The sequence below is a fragment of the Aythya marila genome, assembly GCF_965140915.1.
Source record: "Aythya marila genome assembly, chromosome: Z".
Classification (NCBI taxonomy): Eukaryota; Metazoa; Chordata; class Aves; order Anseriformes; family Anatidae; genus Aythya; species Aythya marila.
In genome coordinates this window covers 15,136,446-15,161,013 of record NC_139080.1, presented here as the reverse complement: position 1 = coordinate 15,161,013, position 24,568 = coordinate 15,136,446, and the positions used below count along the sequence as shown (strand labels likewise).

Sequence of the window (24,568 nt, the reverse complement as noted above, 5' to 3'; positions counted from 1 at the left end):
TAACTTGATCAACAGGAATAGTGTAGATGAGATTGAAGGCACACTGTCCTTTTTTTTTTGTTTGTTTGGTTTTAAGACTTTTTTTTTTTTTACTTTCACCAAGAAAAAGAATTGCAAAAATAGAGAGAAAATTAGGTATTAGTTGAAAATGCCCAGATGATCACTGGCTATAATAACAGCAGCTAACTCCTTATTCTTAATTAAACAGCCCTCTCATTAATCTAACCTTAATGTTAAGTACATGAGCAAGATACACCAAGCAGCAATCCAGATGACATTGCAGGACACCTTACACAACACTTCTTAGCCATGCCAACCTCCAGGGCCAGGTTTTAGAAAAAATAATTACAAGCCAAATTATACATAATGGAAGTGAGAGGAGAAAAAAAAAAAAGGAAAGAAAAAAAAAAAAAGTACACTATCTCTAGCACGCTGTCTATTTGAACAGGGGATTCAAACTTTTTTCTGGGACAACTGGGTCCAGGTTTCACACAGAAAAAGTTCTCAGAGCAAGCCTTTGAAAACCAATGTTAAATAAACTAAGTAAAGGGAGAGCCATATGCAGAATTAGCAACAATATTAGGCAAGTGTACTTCAGTTACTCAGTTGCTAATTATAGCCCCCCTCCCTGTTTCTTCAGTGTTGATCTGGTGAGATCAGCAGGTACAAATCGGCATCACCACCCCCATGTGTCTCCATTCCACGCCCCTCCCCACAGATTAAATCACAGGTGACTGACGATTCAGAAGAGATTTAGAGAAAAAAAATCGCAGTAATAAATTGTGTGTGTTGTCAAGAGGACTAACCATACCCGGTCCCAGCTGGGACCAGCGTATCACCAACAGCATGAGTTTTGACTGTATGTCCCCAGGCTTTCTTGCTGATACTCGTTTTCATTAGGAATTGAGCAGGAACCCTAAAAAATTGGCACAGAAACGTAGCGGAACATTTGCTCAGTAAAACAAACTGAATTTAAAATTCTGTCTTCTGCTCTTCACACTAGATCTCCAGTGAAGGCTTTCCTCCTGTTCAAAATCCTTGGCCAATCTGGCCATAGCATCTGTGCGCATATTTCCTCCCCCACTAATGGGACTCATGATGATTGTCCCTTTTCACCCATGATGACACAAACCTGAAAAGGTTTTGACGAACTGCTTGCTGAAGCCACACTGATCTCTGTATTCAGTGGCACAGGAGAAGCAAAAGGACTGGTACATCTCACAAGACGGACTGGCTCTACAACAACTCAGTGCTCAGAAAAAGCACTTGTTGGAAATATTCCTGGCCAGAGAGGATGCATGTTTGCACTAGGGGAGCACATGGCTGGCCAGCACTGCCTGGCCCTGCTTAACATTGGGACAATCCCATGTTGCTGTCAAGAGGCAATCCTAATGAAGTGCTGCTGAAAGGCACTATGGAAATGACAAAATCATTCCTGACACATTGAGAAAAATGCAAGTTTCCATATCAGTTTTGAAAACTGTTGACCACACTAGCAACTGAGCCCTTTTCAGCAGAGATAAAGTCTCAAACGGAAACTATTTATGAAGATCAAAACTATGTGGAGGTCCATAATAGAATGTTGTGGGATAAACAATCTGCAGAACTTGAAAATGTTGAGAAGGAAAAAAAACAAAACACAGGCCTTTTAACAGTCTATAAAATCCGTAAGTCCATGGCATGTTCAAATTTGTACAAAATGTTATAATTTTCTATTGTATCTGAAGTATTTTTCTACAAAGTAGGGTACTTTTTATTAATCATATTTCTCCCCACAAGCTGGGACTAAAATACTAGTCTGTAACAACAGCTAGGAAAGAAGTGCTTAATAATTGTTATTATTTGTACCAAGTAATGGCAAAATAAGAGGGGGTTGTGTAATTTGTCCTGCATGTTTTATGACGGCCTCCACCACGACAAGGCTTCTATAGCATACTGCAATAATGCTTAATTTTTTATGGACCTGCTGTAGGTTGAATTGCTTTATTGCATTCCATGTCCCTTGAAACATTTACAATTGCATCCTCTTTCCACTGTGCAGATCAGTCACCAGTAAAGCACATGTAGAGCTATAAATCTTGAACCACTCTAACTCTGTTTCCTTTAAGATCAAGAACAGGAAGATTGTCCAACAACCTGATAAACTTGTAACCAGAAGTTCAGAGTACAACTGTCAAGCCAAAAGAAAGCAGGGATGCATGGAGTGAATGAGGGAACAAACTACTAGAGTTTAAAGGGGCATAGTAATATCATGACCTAGTTCACCAAAAACCGTTGCTTACACTTTATTTCACTGCCACCACAACTAAAATCTCCTGCTAAATTTTTTATATATATTCTTTTCTGTTTTCCCACAGCATATCATCTCCCCTGTTGGTACAGCATAAAGAAGACACTGCCATACATTCTAAAAATGACTCAAAATCAATCAGAAGCACAAAGCAAACAACACTAGGCAATAAAGAATAATAATTATCTATTAACTAAATCTTTACTAAGAATCATTGTTTAATTCTTTTTTCACTTATCCTTTCAGGGACTCTAATTTTTCAGCTTATTTATAACAAATCATATCTTCCACTGAGCATTTGTAGAGTGCCCAGTACAAGGTGTATCAATTCATAACAGTGTCATTTTTGAAGTAAACGTATAAAAAGACAGAATAAAAACATGTTTCCCTTTAAAAGCTTTTTACTTGCCAACAGTTAAGTAATTCAGTATGCAGAATTATATACCAAAATGTATACAAAGAGAGAGGAAACAGAAAAAAAACATGAGATGGATGTCACCACTAGATGATTTATGTTTAGCATTATCCATTCTCTGATAACAGCAATCACATCAATCCTCTGACTTCCAAGGGAATGCTATGGGTATCCCTGTGGATCCCTACAAATCAAAGCACAACTCCCATCACTTCTGGACACAGCAGGAAAGCTGGCTAAGGTCAGCACCATGGGGCAAACATTCAGTACTTGATCTCTGTACAGCAGCATGCAAGGGGAAAGTATCAGTGACTCTCAGCACGCAGAGGGGAATGCTTTCCTCTAATGCATTAACATATTGTTCACATGGAGAGAAACATCTCAGCCTTGTAACTAAACTCCATTTTCTGCACAGGTAAATAGCCAAGAATTAGTTTTTGAAGAACTGATGACATGGAGAGATAGGCATCTTTTATGCCTCTATTTCTGGGTAGCCATTGGTCAACCTGTACAGAAAATTACATTTATTTAATATTCATATAATAGTAATTCCCAGGGCTATAATCACATGTAAAGTCAAAATCACCAAGTACTTCACAAACAAAAACGTAGGCAAGGTCTTTGAGACTTTAACCTCACTCACCCCATCAACTAAAGAAAAACTGAGGCCAAATTAATGGTTGTTTGTTGTTTGGGGGAGGGGGGACGGACACGGACTAAATTGATTGCATCAATCAATAAATAAGTTTCAAAGAACTCTTTTAGCAAAGGCCAGGCCTAGCCAGCAGGTATTACATTAACTGTCATTATCAATTGGGACTCTCTGGGAACAGACTTTATTTACAAAGCAAGAGTTCTGGGAATTCACTTGCGTGTTAAAAGAACCTCTGTATTGCTCCAGCGCAACATTAGCGAAGCTAAGTGCTGCTTCATTAGGTGCAGCACTGCACATTTCTTAATGGAGAGCAACTCTAATATTTCCAGGGAGTTCATTGTCATCATCTAGCGTGGGATATACGCATTCATGCTAACAATTTCAGAAATGAGATAAAATACTATTTGTTCATTTTTCCTCCTTCTTGCTTAATAAAGGCAGTGTATCGTAAATGAAACATTAGCATAAACTAGACAAACATCCTTCACAGTTATTAAACTTTGCCAGCCTTTAGCATGTTTAAAGCTGGCAACTCGAAATGCAGCAAAGGAAGGACGGTAAAAACTGCAAAATATTCTGGCTTCTGAGACCTATCTCACATCCTCAGTCCTATTCAGACAGGCATTGACCACTCCACGGTTTATGATGAAAATAATCGAAGATGAGAAAGAGAAGAGGACCGGTATTTCTGATGAGTCATTTTTCTCTCTAATATACAATTTCTATATCTGTAAATCATTTTGCTGATGGGCTGAAAAGATGTAGAGAAGGATTCTGTTTCTACTCTCCTTGTTTAAGTATGTGAGGCATTCATATACCAAATACAGTGAATGGGACTGCTTTAAGAAGTTACTTGATTTGTCAAGCATACCACAGGCATTCAAAATTCACTGGGATGGCTTAAAACTGTGCTTAAAAAAATCAGTTTCTTTTTTCTTTTTTTTCTCTGTGGGGCTTCAACCTTCAGGATTTGCAAAATTCTGGAGGCAACAAGTAAGGCTATAAACGTGCATCATAAGCAAGATAAAGGCTTGCTGCAACTCTGAATATAAAATGCCTCCAGGCATTTTATAGTGACATGTATGATCAAGTGTCTAGAAAGGTGCTAAATAGATACGGAAGAATACAGGGCGTAAAACACAGTGAGTCTTACCAGATGCATTCATCTCCTCTCAGCTCCCTGAACCCTCTGAAGATAGAACTATCAAGAAATAAACAGGACCAATCAGGAAAGGGAGGCTTTACTCACACGAAGCATTTTTTAACATAACTGAGTTTCACAACATGCAAGTGTACAGTGTCCATTTTAAAAAGCAACCCGATTTTTACAGTCAACTGACTGTAGCAGAAGCTTATACTCATCATCCCTCACAAAGACAACAGGCTTCCCTCAATTAGCTTGAACGTAAAGGCTAACATCACTTTTGTGTACACTCTCCCCTCATGCCCAGTTTGCAAATGTATAATTAAATATAAATAGCATTAATTTTCTCTCTGTGATTCATTTAGGAGGTTAAAAAGTTCAATTGAATATACAGTACTCATCCAAGTAGCCCATGGTAAGGATTAATTGTATCTGAGCTGTTATGGTGAAAATGGAATGCAAATTGATTCGTGTTGTACAAACAAAGCATTACTCCTCAAGACAGAGCAGCTCCACCTTCAAAGTCTCCGTAAATCAGCCTTTATAATCTGACACTGCCTTCTGTCCTTCCCGTCCCCACAAAGCCAAGAAAATAACAATTAAAAAGATGAAATAATCCAGCACCTGGGTTGGGAATCCAGCCAAGACAAAGAACCAGGCTGTTCAGTGGGAGCTCACCTTTCAGCACATGTGCAGTCAAGGTCAACTTTAAAGGAAGAAAGAAGCTGTGATGTCCTGGGGAAGGAGACAGGCTGGAGGGCAGGGGGGCAAGCTGTGCCAAGGAGAATGGGTGAAGGTCAGTAGATCACCACTGGCAAGTGTTCTCCAACACAGCCCCTCCCAGCCACCACCCCCCACCACTTGCCCTACAGGCAGAATCTCCTTGCTAAACCCTGCTCCCACTTCCTACCTGCCAATCTTCCTCTTTGGGTATATATCCCATTCACTCATCCTTGCTGGTAATCCAAATATGCCCATCTCCAGTGATACAAACTCAGTGCAAACGTGCAAAACGTCCACAATCCATCCCATCAAGAGCTCTTATAGCAAAAGTGAATGATCACCCTCAGCACAGTTTGGAAACCGTGCTCGCATTGGGTTTTCCAGGAAAGAGCTCTCTGACAGAAAAGGGAATAAACAAGAAAATGTGTACAGGGATCATCCGGAAGTTTAAAGGCAAAACTGTGCTGAGTGAGAGCAATGGCCCTATGTACCCAAAAGTCAACAAGTAGATTCCAAGTATTTTGGAATATGAACTCAATATTTCTTTGGTTAACAAAGTTTACAAACCTGAAGTCATGCCAGAGACAAAGAGAACATTTTCATTTTGCAATAAAACCTCAGGGAGAGCAAAAGCTCTTAGAAAGGCTCAACATGTAGCTGAAGAAAACTGCCTGCCAGTTTAGTAGTTATATTTGCAAAGTTTTATAAGTAGCAGTTAAGGCCAAAGGGGAAACTATACTGTCAGAAGCTTAGTTTGGCCACCACAGTTATCACCTTAATCCATGAAAAAAGCAGTGTTGGGATCTTTACTGACCACAAAGCAAACAGGACTTCGAACGTTTGCTCTGACACAGGACAGTGCCAGAGGCAGAACTCCAATGTCATGCTAATGCAGGAGGTGGAAGCTGTCCAGATCCTCAGCAAAATCTGCTCTGACCACCCCTAACATGGAAATAAAGATGGATTTTGTCTACTTCAGTAAAGCATTTTTCAGGCTGAAGCTTCTTCTAAAACACCTTTGGTTTGGAGCATAAGGAAAAAAAAAAAAAAAAAAAAAAAAAAAGAGTAAGATCTCTCAAATCACAAGGGTTTAAGTGATTGTATCTGGGGAATTCCATGATGCAAGACAGTTTTTATCACTGTTTTATTATAAGATTAAATGTTAGACTGCAGTATGCTACCACCAACAAATTTTTTTTTTTTTTTTTTTTTTAAATTGCCCTATAATGGAAGAGGAGTTTGGAGTAAACCACAAACTGAATGTGAGTCAACAACACGATGTCATCGTCTCAAAGGCAAGAGTAATTCTGTAACGCATTAATGGGACAGGAGATTAATTGTTCCTCTCCCGGGTACTACTGAACACCACGTCACATTTGGGCAGCTTCCCCATGCAGAGGTCACTGACAAACCAAAGAGCATGCAGAAGACAGCAATACAGATACGAAAAACTGACCAATGGAGAAAACTGAAAGAATGGTATCTGGCTTACGAAAGAAGCAAAACACATGGGGGAGCAGAGGAAGAAAGAGAAACATAAAGTGTCCGCTCAGTACCTACCACTTAATCATTAGTGGTACCATTACCAACATCCTAAACCTCATCTGACATTATTATCTTATCATTATTATCTTGCATAATCAGTCTCCATCATCAGTAAATACTCATTTAGTAAAATTTTATCTGCATAAAGGCATCTTAATACCTTCGTAAACATCATAAAAACACTAGCTTCTCTATAAAAGAGAACTGGCAGAAGACAGCATAACAGCAAAAAACAGTTCAACAACAGATCATTCTGGCACAGTGAAAAAAATTCACTTGGCTCCATTTGTACTGGAAGGTATTTTTAAAGGAGGACTGAAATTTTTATTTTTAGTCAATCCATAACCCTTTATGCAAAACAAAATAAAATCCATTTTAAATTGTTTGAATGCACTTGAAAATATTTAAACTTACTACTTGAACTTATTTGAAATTACTTATGTTTAACTATTTTTTTTTCATTTGACTCCATTAAAATGAAGCTTCAGAATTAATCATTTTATTTAAAATATTTGAGTTAAATAGTCACAGCTACTTGTAAGAGATGACACTGTTAGCCTACTTCAACTCAAAATTATAAACTGGCTTGGTTTCTTGGAAAATTTTTTTTTTTTTTTTAAATTACTGCTTTATCTTATCCAGTCAAGGGCAAGCTCATAATGAAAAGCTTATATAATTTGCTGCACGGAAAATACTAATTGCTTGCAATCTAAACTCAATATTCAAAGATTCCTTTACTGTTCAATTCCTTCGCTGATATCATCAGGCTTCATTCAAAACTGACTTAAAACCAGAGATTTCAGGAAAAAAAAATTTCCTTCAGCTATTTTAGCAAGGCATAAACATTCAATTAATATCAGGGAGCATCAGATTCGAACAGGCATACATAGAGTGTGCCAACAAAAAAACAATGTGTTAAAAGCACAAGTAATAAGCATGTGATTACATTTGTTTTATTATGTACTGTAAATCATCCTGCTGTTCCTGAGTGCAGTCGAATGCAACCAGCCAGTCCTCCAGAGCAGGTATCTTTATATTTCTCTGTCATAGTTTAGTGAACTGCTAGCCATGGTTATGACACTGTATGAGTGATAAATTATTGTCACCTGAGGCAAGAGTTTTTGCTCCTGTTTATCACAGCAGGCAGTGCACACTAAGGAAATTCTGTGTGTACCGCTGAGGTTCAAGTACTAAACTCGGCTGAATTAAGGTCTTAGGTTTTATCACAGCCAATACAGTCTTCGGAGAAGGCTAATAACTGAGGTATTTAAAGCAGATGTTTAATATTTGACCATATAAGTACCCTTCATCAACTGAAGTCTTGGCCTAATGACACTTGGTATTTTGAGAAAGCGTATGATTCTGGTGGATACCTACCCAACACCAGTCCAATCAGGTGTCCAACATGCACTTGCTCGCCTCACAGAAGAAATTAAGCTGCACAATGGTTAACTGTACTAACCTCCAAGTCTTTGCACTATTCTTTTGAGTGATTAACATCCTCAGAGGCACGGAGCATGTGAAAGGTGCTTACTGTATCCCTTCTGTTCTGTTGTGAGCTAAGTTGTCTCCGGCAAGTTATCATCACAGGTGGTACCAGATCCGTTTATAATTAACAAAACAAACAAACTGGTATCAACGCACACTCTTAGGTTAAGTTCTGCTGGTTTTTTGTAATGGTTCATAGGAATGGAAACCACCTCAGTGCTAAAATTACGTAGATGTGTGACAATATTGTGGATTAAATAGAAAATCTTGATTTCTTAATTAGAAACACCAAAATACAAAAATAGCAAAGTTATGACATCACCCAGACACAGCAGGCATTATTAGGCCACATTCCCATTTGTTGCTGCATCTGCCCATCCCTGCTTAATTAAAGTTTGTTATTGATGGCAATGCCCTGCTTGCAGAGCTCTCAAATCCCCTGGCTGTGGATACATGACCCTTTGGGTCACTCGATGGTTGCAAGCAGGATCTTGGGCCGCCTTGCAGTTTCCTGCAGTAGCTGATAGGAGAATAAAGCCCAGCATCTCTCTTTGAGCAGCACATGGAGCCCAACCACTAGAAGTCTGCCTCTGACCCTGGCTCTGCAGCAAGATTGGCGGCACCTGGTATGTGGGGCTGTCAAAAAGCATCCCCATGCCTAACCAAAACCAACATGGCTATGGTCTGCTGCCAGAACGAGCTGACACCCCTCCTGGTGACAAGGCAGCCCATCGCCACAGATGCCCAATCCCTCCTGCTATCAAGAGTCGAGGGAGACGTTGCATCAGCTCAATGACCTGGATGAAAAAGGTCACGGTTGTTGTTGTCCTCCTATATGGGTATATGAGTTTGTTGATTCAAAATGCAAGTTGATCCACCTGACATTTGCACAATGGTTTGTGCTGACATTGGCAAAGACTGGGAAGCAGGATTCTACGTGGGAGAGGGCGCAGCCACCTTTCCCAGGGGGAGAAGAGTCTTGGCTTGGCTTGACCCAGGTGAGAAATGCTCCCAAGCAGCAGAGCAGCTCAGGCACTCTGGGCAGCAGCACACATTGCTGCCTACATAACACAGTAATGTCAGCCCCTTGAACAAATTAATCCTACACAGAATACGTGTGTTTAATCTTCATCCACTGTCTTTGGGTGTATTCCGTTTCTGAAACTATCCTAGGCAGATTGCATATTGGAACAAGCTCAGCAAAGCTGCATCTCTCTTAACTGTGGCAGTTCTGAAGAGTGAGCTTTGGATTCAGAAACTGCAGCTCTTTCGAGAAATAATAGGCTCCTTATACTCCAGCAAATCATCGGGGCAGTCAAGTTGCCAATTGACAGTCAAGAGAATAAAATCCGATGAAGCAAAGGCAAGCACAGCTGGGAAATTGTCAGTTTTTCACTGATGGAGTTTCTATTTACCAATAGCTTCAGGAGAGTTACTGTAGCTCGCTGAATGTGTATCAAGAGTCAGAACTGTATATCTGTTTCTGCATACACGTACGCTTATGAATTTGTGTGTACATAATGTGGAATGTGAAGATCACATTTTCCTGCTATATAGAAATCAAAAAAATCACAAGCTGCAGTATACAAAATACCTACATGGAAAAATCATACATTTATATGCTCTGAATAACCAAATGTGCTTGATAACCAATTTCCAAAAATGAAATTTATCAGTCTCAATCCCCCAGAGCAAAGTGATTACTGATAATAAGAGACAAAGCACTAAGAAGTTAGTATGTCCACACATTTATTTTTTCCCTATAGTTCTCAGCCTCACAGAATATTTTTTTTTAGCCTACAGTTATGGAAGCATTTCAGCTGTGTGTTTAAAAAAAGTCAAATATATTTTCCTGTCTACAAAACACCCAAGAACATGCCAGAAAGTAATTAAGAATGACAGGCATATAATGACATGTGAACTGAAAGTATTCAGCTTTTAGTCCGGAAAATAAAACACTTAACAACGGATATGCAGTGCTTTTGCTCTAGCTCCTTTATGCATAGCTGACATGACTAATTTGAAAAATAAGAGAACCTGTGCCAATCTACTTTTCAGGAAGAATTCAAGTGATGGAGAAATTCAAACAGGAGAAGAAAGAAGATCGACACAACCTTACCAGGAGCTTATATTAATTTTGCAACGGGAGAACCAGCATCTCTAAGAGCCTATGGGTAATCCTCCAGAAAAAGACTGGTTTGCACTTGGAGTCTACCAGATTCCCGTCTTTCCCAAAAGGATAATTTTAGCCTTTCTGAGTATGGTGAAGAAGTGATCGTTTCATGCAGATAGTTCATCACCTGGCAGAGACTGCAGTTAGAAATTATCTATATAATCATGTATCTACTGGCATCGTTTGGTTAACTTTTTCTGAGTTTATAAAAATCACTGTTTGATTAGACTTGACATCATAATCTGAATTTTCAGACAACAATGCAGGATTTTGAGCAAATGCTTAAGAGCTCTAGTACAGCATCGAGCAAGCAGATTTGTTAGTGAGCAAAAGGACAAGCTTATCTTCAACTTTGACTAGAAACTCTCCCTGAAATCCTACCAGAAGCAGGGTTCCTCAATCTCGGCTTGCTGATGAACAGTGCAGGAAAGTTTTATGATGGAAAAAAGAATTCTTTTTATCATGCAACTTGGCAGCAATGGCTTATCCAATACATATCTGTCCCAAATAATACTGGCAGTGTATTCCAATTACTTAGCAAAGTAGCTGTGAAGGATATTATTGTCCTGTGCCTCACAAGGCAGGCTTGCTGCCAACTGGGTCATACAATAATCAACAAACCAGACTTCAGACAGGATGCTAGATTCCTCCTAGCTGCACCTACCATTGAAACAATTAAATACATTTACTCCATATAGTGCTGGATTGTCACTTCTTTATTAAGAAACTGCTTAAAGGGGTCTGATCAGCAGCGAGATAACTTTAATGGCTTGTCTTCATACTCTGCCACACATCTTTAATTCATGTAAATCTTTCATCTCACGCAACTGCCAGATAATGGCTTGAACAAAAGGAATAGCCTGTTTTTAGATCCCTGGAATCTTGGGTTGGGTACATTATCCTTAAAACACAAGCAGAACCTGGCTTAATACTAATCCAACCCTGCACAGAGAGCACAATGCATTCAAAACAACGCTGAAAACACTCATCAAGTATTCCCCTCTTCCAAAGAAGCAAAGAACAAAATCAAAACCCAACAGGATTCCTGTAGTGGTTCTGCCACAGTTTGGAAATCAGTGCCACGAGCACAGCACTCGAAGCATCCTCTGAACGTTCACGTCTGGCTGAGGTCTTTCTGAGCTTGCTGCTGAGCCTGCTATGCAGGCACGGCCAGGAATATGGCTGTGTTCCTAGCCACAAGAAGCATACTGCTTCCAGGAGCTACTGCTTGGGAAATACAGACCGAATCTTTCACTCCAGTCCTACAGCCTATTCTACAACTTCTTTCTCAAAGCCACATTAAATTTCCCAATTAAGGGTGCTGCAGGAATTCCCACAGCTATCAGGATAGATGAGAAACACTTTGCTCATAAGCATCTCCACTACCTGCTTGCTTGTCATTCAAACTGTCGGGTAGTCTGCAAACTATTAATAAACTCCTAGAACAACTGGATTGGTATCGACTTTGAGTAATTTTAGAAAACAAATTCCCCCAGTGGTGGCTGCTGTTCCCTCTCAATCAGCATCAGCATCTGGCAACAAGCAATTTCACTGAGTAATCTTGGCAAAACTTATTTTGAATTTCCTTCACAACCTCTCAATGCCAGACTGTACTAAGAACTGAAGATGAAAGAACATTTGTTGTGGGTCTTCCTGGTCCCAAGATAATTATTTCCAATGGCTCACATGGCATTTATTTACTTTTTCAACATTTTCTTAAACTTAGCAAAATGAAGTGACTTTTCTACCCAGTGAATTGCTGGTAGCAAGGGCTAGAAAAGCAGCCAACCTTTGATGTCCATGGATAGACCTATGAGACAAACAATGGCACAAAATACTAATGCCATGTAAAACATAACCTAAGTTTGTAATGCTATCAGCAGAGAGTTCCCTACCAGTTAGGCCCTGCTTTGCTCTTCAGAAAGGAGTTACCAACACAGTTTTGAAACCATCATCCCTCACCCACCAGAGGCACACAGGTCTTAAGAAAAAATGGAGAGAACATGAGTAATCTGTTTGTTTATACTGTTGGGAGTGACAAAACAACATAGTAAGTGGCACTAGTCCTTTTCTGTACTAGCTGAAGCACTCTGCAAAGAAAAAAAACAAAGGAATGAATAGTTAAGAGCAGTAGGGGTCAAAAGTCAAGGCCCAAGGCCAAAGCTGCCAAAAAGCAGCTATTTATAATGTAGAACATCCAAAAACATTTGTGCTGTTCACTCAGCAGTACACACACTCCGTCCGTGATTTACAGTACTAGAAGAACTTTAAACTGTACGCATCTCTGTCCCTTAACATATCCCACAAAGCTTATACAAATTAAAGAATCAATGCTAACCTGGAAGCACAGTTAAAATTCAATGTACTTTTGGCTCTTTTTTTTATTTTACTGTTGCTTTTCAGATGTCTGAATTTCTCTTTTTAAGTTATTAACTGCTTGCGTTGTTATAGCACCTACAAGTGATTGCCAGCCAGTTGTGCTACAGACTGTACAAACAGAACAAGATGCAGATTAACACCCATCTTTCCTCAGAAGATGCATTACTTTTGTCCAATAACTGCTGTAACGAATCTGGTTGCTTGCTCAGGCTTCCTGCTATTCTCCATTAGCTGGTTTCCAACTCTACCAGTGCCACACCTCCACCACCTTCTGCAGCTCCACTCTCTTAAGGTCCCCTATCGTGTGGCCTTTATCATGCGCTGCTTCTTCTCTGCAGGCATCACAGGGAAGCATGTGCTGAATTCATATACAATTCCACAAACTCTAAGGCAGATTTCAATTTCTGCTCAGCAAGCCAGCAAGCGAGCAGCAGGGAAGGAACACAAGGCAGCTATGCCTGCAGACTGCTGAATGGGCAATTGAAGCCACGGCTGCCTTTTCCTTCGGCGGTGCACAGCTCAGCACTTTCCCAGAACTGGCTTCTCTGTGCATTGTCTGGACGTGCTCCACAAGCCACAGTTTGCGAACAACTGCACTGCTTCTGTCTGGGAATTTTAATAACGTTTTTTAAAAGCACCTATTTGTATTGTTACAGGAGTAATCAAAGCACAAAAACATTCAGAAAATACCAATCAACTGGAATATTAAGTAACATCACAAACACAGCACTCTGACACTGCCCTCCAGAGCCACCCTTCCAAAACACAATGATGTGGCAAGAGCTAGAGATCGTTTGCTCGACCTCTAAAAGAACCTTCTGTCAGTCCTTCCACATATTTTCTAAGCCATGCATTGACTTTGTGTTCAGTAAGCAGTGGATCACCATTCTGATATTTGGCTGTGTCCACTATTTAATGTGACTGCTTAATAACATTCAGAAGATGACACAAAAACCAGCTGTGGAAGCCTCTGTAAATAATCTGCCCTCTTCCTCACAGTCAATATTGACACTGACAGCGCAAAGTTTGAATGCAGTACTTCCTCCCCTCTCTGGCCAACTCATAGTAGTTTTTCCACAGAATACTCAATAGGTCTAATGACTTCCATCATGGTAGACTACACAAGGGTGAAACTTGCACATGTTGCCCAGAGAAGCTGTGGATGCCCCATCCCTGGAAATGCACAAGGCCAGGCTGGATGGGGCTTTGGGCAACCTGGTCTGGTGGGAGGTGTCCCTGCCCATGGCAGGGGGTTGCAACTAGGTGGTCTTTAAAGTCTCTTCCAACCTAAGGCATTCCATGATTGTGTAAAACTGGCTGCACCCAGTTGGGTGGACCATTCAGTGGATAAGGAATTGGCTTGAAGGCCACACCCAGAGAGCAGAGGTCAGTGGTTCTATGTGCAGGTGGAGGCTGGTAACAAGTGGTGTCCCTCAGGGGTCTCTTCTGGGACAGGTGCTGTTTAGTGTCTTTATCAATGACATAGACAGTGGGATCGAGTTCATGCTCAGCAAGTTTGCAGATGACACAAAGCTGAGTGGTGCAGTCGATACAACAGAAGGAAGGGATGCCATCCAGAGGGACCTGGACAAGCTGGAGAAGTGGGCCCGTGTGAACCTGATGAGGTTCAACAAGTCCAAGTGCAAGGTGCTGCACCTGGGTCGGGGCAATACCAGACATGAGCACAGACTGGGAGAAGAACCCAGTGAGAGCAGCCCTGCAGAGAAGGACTTGGGGGCTGTGGTGGACAAAAAGCTCAACACGAGCCAGCAGTGTGTGCCTGCAGCCCAGAAGGCCAACTGCGTCCTGGGCTGCACCAACAGAGGGGTGGGCAGCAGGTGGAGGGAAGGGATTGTGCCCCTCTGCTCTGCCCTGGTGAGTCCCCACCTGGAGTGCTGCGTCCTGGGCTGGGGCCCCCAGCACAAGAAGGACATGGTGGGTCCAGAGGAGCGCCACAAGGATGATCAGAGGGCTGGAGCACTTCTCTGATGAAGACAGGCTGAGAGATCTGGGGTTGTTCAGCCTGAAAAGGCGGCTCTGGGCAGACCTCATTTCAGCCTTCCAAAAGCTAAAGGGGGCCTACAGGAAAGCTGCGGAAGGACTCTGTCAGGGAGTGTAGTGACAGGATAAGGGGTAACGGTTTTAAACTGAAAGAGGGGAGATTTAGATCAGATATTAGGAAGAAAATCTTCACAGTGAAGGTGGTGAGGCACTGGAACAGGCTGCCCAGAGAAGCTGTGGATGCCCCACCCCTGGAGGTGCTCAAGGCCAGGCTGGATGGGGCTTTGGGCAACCTGGTCTGGTGGGAGGTGTCCCTGCCCATGGCAGGGGGTCAGAATTAGGTAGTCTTTAAGGTCCCTTCCAACCCAAACCTTTCTCTGATTCTATACAGCCTTTGAACCTATGGTGCCCATGAAAATTGACAATATGAAGTATGTTTAAATATGCTGTGGTATAAAAGAGTTCACACCCCTGTTAAAAGTGTTTAAGGTTTCAAAATTAATTAACAATTTATGTGACATAGCATATTCAGCTCTCAGTCTCAGGCTTTGGTCTGTGGCTCCAGGGGCCCAGGAGCCTGGCCACTCCTAACGGAGCAAGCAAAAAGCAAGAGGAACAGGCAGCTGGTCGACCCAGAAGCCACAGCCAAGGCTGCATGAATGGGAACGCATGTACATCTCAGACTAATTTTCAAGACACCTGGTCCATTCATGTGTTTGAGACCTGATTGCTGGGAGGGATGATGATTTTTTTGCCAGTAAGGGTACACTTCTGCTTCATATGGACAGTATTACCACATCATAGCCTTGTGTCAGATCTGTTACCTTGGCAAGAACCTTTTAAATTCAGTTTTAAAAAATCTTTGAAGTAATAACTAACTGGTAAGAGAAACCTGGTTCAGCCTTAAGAACAAATGGTGGCAGTCATTCATGTTTATTGTCATCTTCAGTTTCTTCACGCTTCAGTATCAGGAAATGAAATGAAAGCTGCAATATGAACAAACTGTGTGTACCAACTGCTCACATATAAAATGAGTTGGTGAAAGACATCAGTTGTTTGATGCATAAATACCATTGTTCCATTCCCTGTGTTTGGTTACAAGATGCTGCATTGACAGGCTCCTGCACAACACTGCAACCAATATGCTTTCCATTTGGAAAGCACAACAGTGCAAGCCTCTGGCAAAACAAACATTTCTACTCTTACCACAGATCTACCAGGAAAGTGTCACAGTCTTTTCAGTAAGAAAAAACAAGAATCAGTAAGAAAATATACTTCTGGATGTCATTCAAGTTACAATCAAGTTTTTAAATCACCTTGGGGTGTTTTGTTTGTTGTTTTTTCTTTTTTTTTTTTTTTTTTGGTGTGTTTCAAGCCATCTCAAACACCCTTAAACAAATCGTTACATTTAGTCTTAAACATGGCTTTCTAATTATTGGTCCTGTGCTGTTTAGCCTTCACCTTAAGGTAGTACAACAGGAGTTCAGAGTATATAACTTCAGTACTTCCAGTACCATCTACCAACACCCCAGGCTTTCATGTCCTGTTTTTTCTACTTACTCATATTCCCCTTTATTTCACAAATTATCCACAATCTATATTCAGCACCTGGCTTTTGATCCTTCATACTATAACTGCCTTTCCTTCTCTGCATGATTTAGCAAACTGAAACACCTTTAGGACATGCTCATCCGTTGTGGAAAACTTCTTCCCTCTTCAGCTCTACGATCTTCCGTTGTTAACGAGGCACACAGCTACCTTAGGCCTGAAATAACATTCAAGCAATAGCACAGAATTCTTCGAAAACTGAATTACATCTGAAATTCATACCTCAGCATACAAAACAGTACAACTGCTTCTGTATGAAGGTTTTTGTTCTGTTGTTCAACGTTAAAGTGAACAATTAATGCACAGCATGAAAGTCACGAGGAGAGACTTTCTTCCTAAATCATACTTTATTTCCTTCTGATAGATGTACTTTTTATTTTTACTGGATCCATAAAGAACTCCCTTGGGTTCTTAAAGAGAAAGTCCTCGGTATACAGTAGTAGAAGAGAAGAAATGGGTCCTGCAATCATTTTCACAATCTATTTTGTTACTCTAGTAAAACATTAGCTTATTTATAATTGTGAAAAAAATATATAGAATAGGCTAAAACAAATGCACAGGCACAACAGTAAACAGCATCGCTTTTCCCATCCTGGCATTATATGCATTCACCTATGTCACAAGCTGTATCAAAAACATGAGTGCACAATGTATGGCTTATTTCCCTTGCACGTCCACACATGACAGATGTGATCTACAGATACACACAACAAGCCTGAAAAAATCAATGGTGTATAAAGATTCCTCACGCAAATGCTGCAGTCCCTGTTGCTCCGATGCAAGTTAGGCAGGTTGCTCGCACCACTTGGACTCAAGCAGGTAAATGCCACTTCCCTTGATGCCACCAGCTGCTGTGCCTGTGGTCAGCCGAAGCCTTAAGAGCGATCGGACAGTATCCTCTGCAGTTAGCACACTTGTGCACGCCTCGTGGTGGAGAAATTACATGTCACTGAAAAAAGCGCGCCTGAACCCTGCGCAATCAAAGAAATCCATTCTCTTAAAGCTACCTATTATGTCAAGTAAAGTAGCTATTCAAGCAAAATACTTCACTAGAAACCAGCAGTAGGGAGGTGCAGGCTGCTTCTAGGGAAGCGAGTGCTTTTTCTGAAATGGCTTCTGAACTGATATGGCCACCCGCGCTGAACGCACCTTGGTGCTGGAAGATACCGGAGCTCATCACATGTGCCCACAAAAATAGCCCTCCTCTCCGGCAGGCTGTGGGGACATTTCTCCCTGTCCCAGGCTACGGTTCCCCCGCGCAGTACAAGCTGTCCTGCACCCGCAGAGCTGGCCTGCTTACAGAGAGCTGGCAGGGACCGTATCACATAACAGGCGCCTGCTGAGCAGTGCCACCACCACCCAGCTCGAACGAGCCCTGAGACTCACAGCCGCTCTCCAGAGGCCGGACACGGACACAAGCGCAGGATGCCGCCTCTCACAATCCCTCTCCCATCCTGCTGCAGGAGCGTTGCAGCCGCGGGTGCGAAGAGTTCGCTGAGGCGTGCTGGACGAGCAGATTAGCGCCGTCTGGAACAAGCGCAAGAAAAGCCTGAGAAGTTTTGGCTGCCTGTGGTTCGGTTAGAGGTGTTGATGAGCCAAGAAGCTCTGCACAGGAATTTGGGAATAAAAGGCAGGATTTCCCAAAGCGCGCTGCGAATCGTTCCTTATAGTGGCTCCACTCACTGAAGCAAGCATGGAGCTACAAAGTGCCCTACTAACACAGAAAATCAACCAGGAAGGCTGAAACCTCAGCGAAAGCACAGCTGAGAAGGCTTGATCTGCCCGGAGGTGCAGATGGGCGTGCAGAGCCTCGCAGTCCTGACCATGCTGTGCTCTGTGCTGTTTACTTAACATTTGGCTTAGCCCTTAGAGCTGCTCTGTGCTTGAGTTCACACTGTCGCAGTCACAGAATCACAGAATCACAGAATTTCTAGGTTGGAAGAGGCCTCAAGATCATCAAGTGAGTTCAAAAGCCGTAGTTTTCTTGATTTTATTTTATTTTTTGGTAAGTACAAGTTCCCTAGCATTCCCCAGACGTACGTTTTGCTCTAACTAAGATATTGATATCTTCTTCCTACGACTACTCTCAGTAATCATGTGCAAAGATACGCCAGCTCATCACTTCTAATTGCTCTCCTCCTCTCAATCACTATGCCAGACCTTCCATCCTACAGGCAAAACAGATGAAGCTTGGCCCCACATGTCATCACATTCAGGCACCTTCAACTTGTCCAAAGCGAGGGACAAGAACCATAATCTAGAAGGAATCTCAGATTTTTACACTCCTTCATTCCCTTTTTGCAGCGTTACGTGAAGTGACAAGCAATCTCTTGAACAGTCAAAACACCAAACAGTTTGAGCTCTTCTGGATGAACACAATATACTAGACATCACTCAAAATAATTACAAGTGATAAAGGAGGTTCATAGCATTGTTCGTGAGCAAACACAATTTAATATGCATTCAGTACCAAATTCAAACAATATTTGCAGTCACGCAGTAAAGGAAAGCCCACTGCACCAATTCCTTCTCAAGGTAACACTGACAAACTCCTATATGTGAATGAAAAAGGCAGGAAACAAAAAAACAACTATGAAATATAGCAGAAATCTGGCTGCTACCTGAACATTAGGGAACAGCTAGGAATTCCAATTAGGCACGCAGTTTGTGAAGTGAAGCAAAAACTGACAAGCACACTCATATAATTGAGACAGCTCAAACAAAACGCGTTGGTTCTTTCCCTGTGTTTCTTACAGCCCACAAACTCTACAGTCAGACCATCTCCATCCACTCCCCACACTCCAATAGACACAAAAGGAGTTGTTCAGGTGTATCAATAAGGTTGTAGAGATGAGCTATGCACAGAACAAAACACAAAACTGTTGCACCCTGGAGTACCTAGGCATCTGTTCACAGAAGTGATCAATGCACCTACGATTTCTATTTACAGCTTGCCAACAATGCATCCATCCTGAAGACATACGGACATATAGAGCCAGCCCACGTGGATCTAAACAAAAACACTATTTCACAGATGCAGTGGATTTCCAAGACTGGAAACAGCTGTTCAACGTTTCTACCTGGGAAAAAACAGGTAAAAGTACTTCTGTCCTCCCCAAATTGTAGGCTCATCACACCTGAACTGCTGCTGCCACTGTAAAAGCTGCGGTACTGAGTGCATGCATCAGGCTGCACAGGGCTGCAAAGCCAGAAAAACCTGGGTACAAGCAAATCAACCCTTAGTGCTGTGCTTGATCAACTCCTGACAACAGGTCAGAATATGTTTTTTCTCCTACTGAAGGGCCGTGTTTTACCAATCTCATTTTCTCCTGAAGGAGGCAAACTTCAAGCTCAATTTAAACACTTGAATGATGCAACATGATGGCGAGGAGACCGAGCTGTTATTAATAAACCAGCTCTTTCCAACTAACCCACAGAGTTATGTGTTAGCTGCTGACAAACCTGTATTGCACAAAATTACCCTGTGGAGCATCTGAAATATTACTTTATGTTTGGACTGACTACTTACAAACTGAGTTTGAAGACTGCAATGGACTTTTAGTATTCAAACAGCTTTTCGACTTCTAAATGTTAATTATCTCCCTGTTATTATCCAATGTTTAAATGGTATCCAAAAGGAATTGATTATTCATATTTATATATCATCTTTGTTCTGGGATTAAAAGCATAAGCTTATTAAGCAATCACAGACAGAAATCTTTCTCCTTAATGAGTGTAAAGCTGGTGAAGCATCTTCACACACTCTAAGTTTGACTTCTCACACTGTGTACTCTACACAGTGCTCAGTGCTTGATCCACAGGCTTAGCAGGTCCAGCACTATCATACCCTAACACGGTGCATTTCTCCAAATGACTACAGAGGAGGTGAGACAGAAGAGCATAACTCCCTCCACACCAGAGCAACGAGCACTGTGCTTATTCTCTCAATGCAGAGAGGTTTAGATTTTCTCCAAAATTTAGCGGAGCTCCACCTCTTCCCATCCACACTCCCCACGCAGAGTTTGTTGTCTCCACCACATCTCCAGAGCTTTCCATACAGTCCCGTTCCCTCTCCTTCGCCCTTATCACCACGTTCACACACTGCGGTTCCCTTCCACAAAACATCACCACTACTTCTTCCATGCAGCAGGACAGAAGGCTGTGCTGCAGAGCACACTGCAGTGAGCAACATTACCTTGTTCAGGTAAAACACCAAGTCCACCCCTACTGCAAAACACCCTGCTACTGCAGAGTGTTTCTGAAGTCTGTGTTAGCTTGTTAAGAAAAGCCCAAAGTTTCTGGTGATGACTACCTTTTCCAACAAAAACCTGCTTTCTAAATAGACATTCAATAAAATATCATGCTTAGATGTATTTTGATTTCATAATCTGCAGCATATATGATATGGAAAACATCTGCCTCTGTCTGGAAACAGCCTTTATAATTTACTAGTAAAATGCACATCTCCTACACTGAGAACCAGCTCTGGTAAAACGACGCTTGCTACACCTCTCATGAATTGAAATGATGTGTAAAATAAACAACCACCTCACATCAAGAACTTAACTTGGGATTTGTATACAGTAAAGAAAGATTTCCCTTGTGATTACAATTGGAGCACAAAGTGTTCCTTCAAGCCCTGACATAAATCTTTTCCTGCCAAGCTGGTATCTCGTTGCGTCAGCCTTTTGCCTTCACCACTATTGTGGTGCCTGCTCTCTGCCTGCTTTCCTCACGCTGCCCTCTTCCTGCAATTACCACCCCAACTCTGCTGGGCCAAAGATTCATCCTTCCATTAAATCAATAGGTGATGAAAAAATCAGCAAGATCCTTTTAGTTAAGAGGAACCTGACCCTTTAGCAAAACCGTTGTTCAGGGACTCCTGTGTGGACTTGTTACTGCGCTGCTGTTATCCTTGCCTTGCCTTTCCCCAACCACTTTATCCCCTCTTTTTGTTACTAATATTTTTATTTATTTGCAAAGCTTTGAAATTGTTCTGACACCTATCTTAAGATGGAAGTTGCTTCACCTGGCTTGAGTGCAGGTGCTATTGTGTTTGATAAACTATTTTTTTTTAATTATTTTATTTTATATAGTTTTTATTTTATTATTGTGCTTAGTGACAAGTATTCCCAGCCTCTATTTTGTCCATGAGAGTCTAGTATTTCAAATAAGATACAAAATATTACATTTATTCATCTCGATGCTCCCTTTAGCAGTGCAAAGTCAATGCTCAGTTTGATTAAAAAACAAAACAAAACAAAACACACGATTTCTGAAGCAAAAGGCATCTTTCTTTTAGCGAAGTAAGGCCTATCTTTAATGTATATACAAGAACAGAAACACACGTACAGTCAAGGGAAAAAAAGCCCTGTAAGTGATAGGGGCTAAAGGGACCGATACAGACCATGGAACACAGAGGTACCAACCCAGAAATAAGTGAATTTCCAGCAAAGATTTCTTTCAGCCTTCCCTGCTGGGATCGGGCGCGGGAGTTCACCCGCAGTGCCACACTCCCGTTCAGCCAGCAAGGACGGGCAGAGCCCAGCTCCGTGCACCCAGTGCACTCGCTGGGTGCAGGGTGCTGCAGGCAATGGTGGCTGCGGGGCCCCCGGGTTTATAGGGCTGCACGGTGCTGCTCGGTGCAGCGTGAGCGTACCGGCACCGGGAGACAGCACGACGGATCGCAGGCACGGAAACAAAGCGGGACCGACCGTACGGCGAGAATTTGGCTCCAGAATATCCAGCCGTGAGGTATCCGGGACTTCTGCGTGCGTTACAGTAAGTTTCAGCAGTTGTCTTCGTGAATGTAATTAAAGTACCACTCACGGGCAATTTTCAAAATGACTCCTGGGAGAAGCCATGCAAACCATCTCGTCTGTAAATCCCTCGTAATTATTAAAACACGCTCACGTCCTGAATTAACAAGCGAGCAGCAACTCCGGCGCTGCCCGGCTGCGATGCAGCGGCGATGCAAGGCGCTGCATTCCTGCTTGAACACTTCAAGCTGCCCGAAAAACTTTTCAGTAACACTCGTTTTTATCGCTGGGAACCACAAAACATCTCACTGGCAGCCCTCTGCAACCTCGGCGTGGCGAACAGCAGCCCCCAAACGCGCACGGCATTAAACTCACCCAAACCCCTTCGCACCGCTCCCTGCCCGGCACTTTCAGCACCGGTGCGAGCAGCCCAGCCTGTGCTGCCCCCGGGAGCCCTCGTTTCAGGGGTGATTCTGCATTACCTGCTCCTCCGGGGGGGGGCGATTTCAGTTTTTCCTGCCCAAACGCTCGCTGAGAGGTGCACGGGACTTACAGCCCGGGATGCGGTTCGGGCGGCAGTTCTTTTTTAGCTGCTTCACCCTCGCTCCTGCTGCATCCGAAAGCATAAAACATCTCCTACTGCCCCCCCCTCCAGCACCTTTCTGCACCGCGTGTTTACGCCTGCTTTTATCAACATCCCCCCCGGTTCTCTCCCCGAGGACCACACACACCGACACGCATAACCGGGCGGAAAAAAGTTGGGTTTGGGTCGCTGCCGGTCTTTTTCTTTTTTTTTTTTTTTTTTTTGGGGGGGTGGAGGGGAGGCAAATTGGCGCTGCCCGCTCCCCGCGGGGAGCAGCCCCCCCCCCGGGGCAGCCCCCTGCCCGCTCGCTACTCACCGGCCGCTCACAAACTTCCCCCGGCTCGCCCCGCTGCCGCTGCCGCCGCCGCCTCCGCCGCCTCGGCCGCCGCCCGCCCCGCCTCGGGCGCCATCGGCCCCACCGGGGCACGGCGGCGCCGGCGGGCACGGCGCTGCCTCGGCCGGGCCGGTGCCGACTCGCGGGCAGGGAGCGGAGCCGCCGCGCCGAGCGCCGCCGCCCTCCTCCTTCCCCCCTCCACCTCCCCGGAGGGCGGGCGGGCAGAGCGGGGCCGCCCCTCACCGCCGCCGGGCCAGGACTCACTTTGCTGCACCCCCCCCTCCGCCTGCACTCAGCGGCTTCTTCCTCCTCCTTCTCCTCCTCCTCCTCCTGCTCCTCGTCGCCCTCCCCCTGCCATGGCCGCGGCAGCCCGCCGTCAGCAGCGGGGGGGACGGGGCGAGGGAGCGGGTCCGGCGGCAGGAGGGGGGGGCATGGCCGTGGGGAGGGGCCGGCGGCGGGGCCCCGGCAGCGGCGATGGCCGCCGGGGCGGTGAGGCGAGGCCAGGCCAGGCGAGGAGCGGGGCCGTGCGGCTCCGTCTAGGGGAGGAGGCGGCGCACTGCAGCGCGTCCTGGCGGAGGGCACGGCGGGAGGGTGGACGGGGACCCTCACCGCTGCCACCGCCGCCACCAGCACTGCCCACAGCCACCTCAGGCTGCCCCGCGGTCTGAACCCGGCCGTCTCCCGGGTTTGGGCTGAGGAATCACAGAATCACAGAGTTTCTAGGTTGGAAGAGACCTCGAGATCATCGAGTCCAACCTCTGACCTAACACTAACAAGTCCTCCACTAAACCATATCACTAAGCTCTACATCTAAAAGTCTTTTAAAGACCTTCAGGGATGGTGACTCCACCACTTCCCTGGGCAGCCCGTTCCAATGCCTAACAACACTTTCAGTAAAGAAGCTCTTCCTAACATCCAACATATGAAGGAAGGCGGAAAATCCCTCAGTGCACCCCTCAGGGGTGCTGCAGTGCCCTCCAGCACCCATCATGCGGCACAGGATGGGAGCTGTAGGGACATCGTAGCTCACCCTTGTTCCCTGCTGTGGTGTGTTGTACACGAACACTTGTGTCTCCACATGGAAGTTGTGGGGTTACAGGTGCCAGGTGTGGTGCTGCTCCTGGCAGCCCACGCTGCCCGAGTCAGCACTGCCCTTATTCTTGCACCGGTGCTCATGTGTGTGGTACTGCTTGGCTTTGGGAATCTAGTGCATCTTAAAATATGAGCTGCAAATGAGAAGTGTCCAGGTGGCCAAGAAAGCCAATGTCACCCTGGCTTGGATCAGGAATAGTGCAGCCAGCAGGACCAGGGAGGTGATTGTCCCCCTGTACTCAGCTCTGGTGAGGTTACACCTCAAGTACTGTGTTCAGTTTTGGGCCCCTCACTACAAGAAGGACGTTGAGGCCCTGGAATGTGTCCAGAGAAGGGCAACGAAGCTGATGAAGGGTCTGGAGCACAACTCCTGTGAGGA

The 24,568-nt window shown here is 43.8% G+C and overlaps 1 protein-coding gene across 6 annotated transcripts in view; it reads right to left on the bottom strand.

The window, feature by feature from the left end:
* Positions 1-23,499, bottom strand: part of GHR (growth hormone receptor) — a 137,938-nt gene extending 114,439 nt beyond the window's left edge. Inside the window, exons 1-3 of one of the 6 annotated variants that reach the window (XM_082783430.1) lie at positions 5,415-5,568; positions 5,183-5,276; positions 4,514-4,561 (exon numbers count right to left, since the gene is read on the bottom strand). The gene's annotated coding sequence lies outside the window, so the exon portion shown is untranslated. Of the gene's footprint in view, positions 1-4,513; positions 4,562-5,182; positions 5,277-5,414; positions 5,569-17,170; positions 17,190-23,079; positions 23,342-23,361 lie in introns of those variants that run through there. The other 5 variants (XM_082783431.1, XM_082783429.1, XM_082783428.1 and 2 more) reach the window with 5 other exon arrangements.
* Between the last annotated feature and the right edge of the window lie 1,069 nt (positions 23,500-24,568).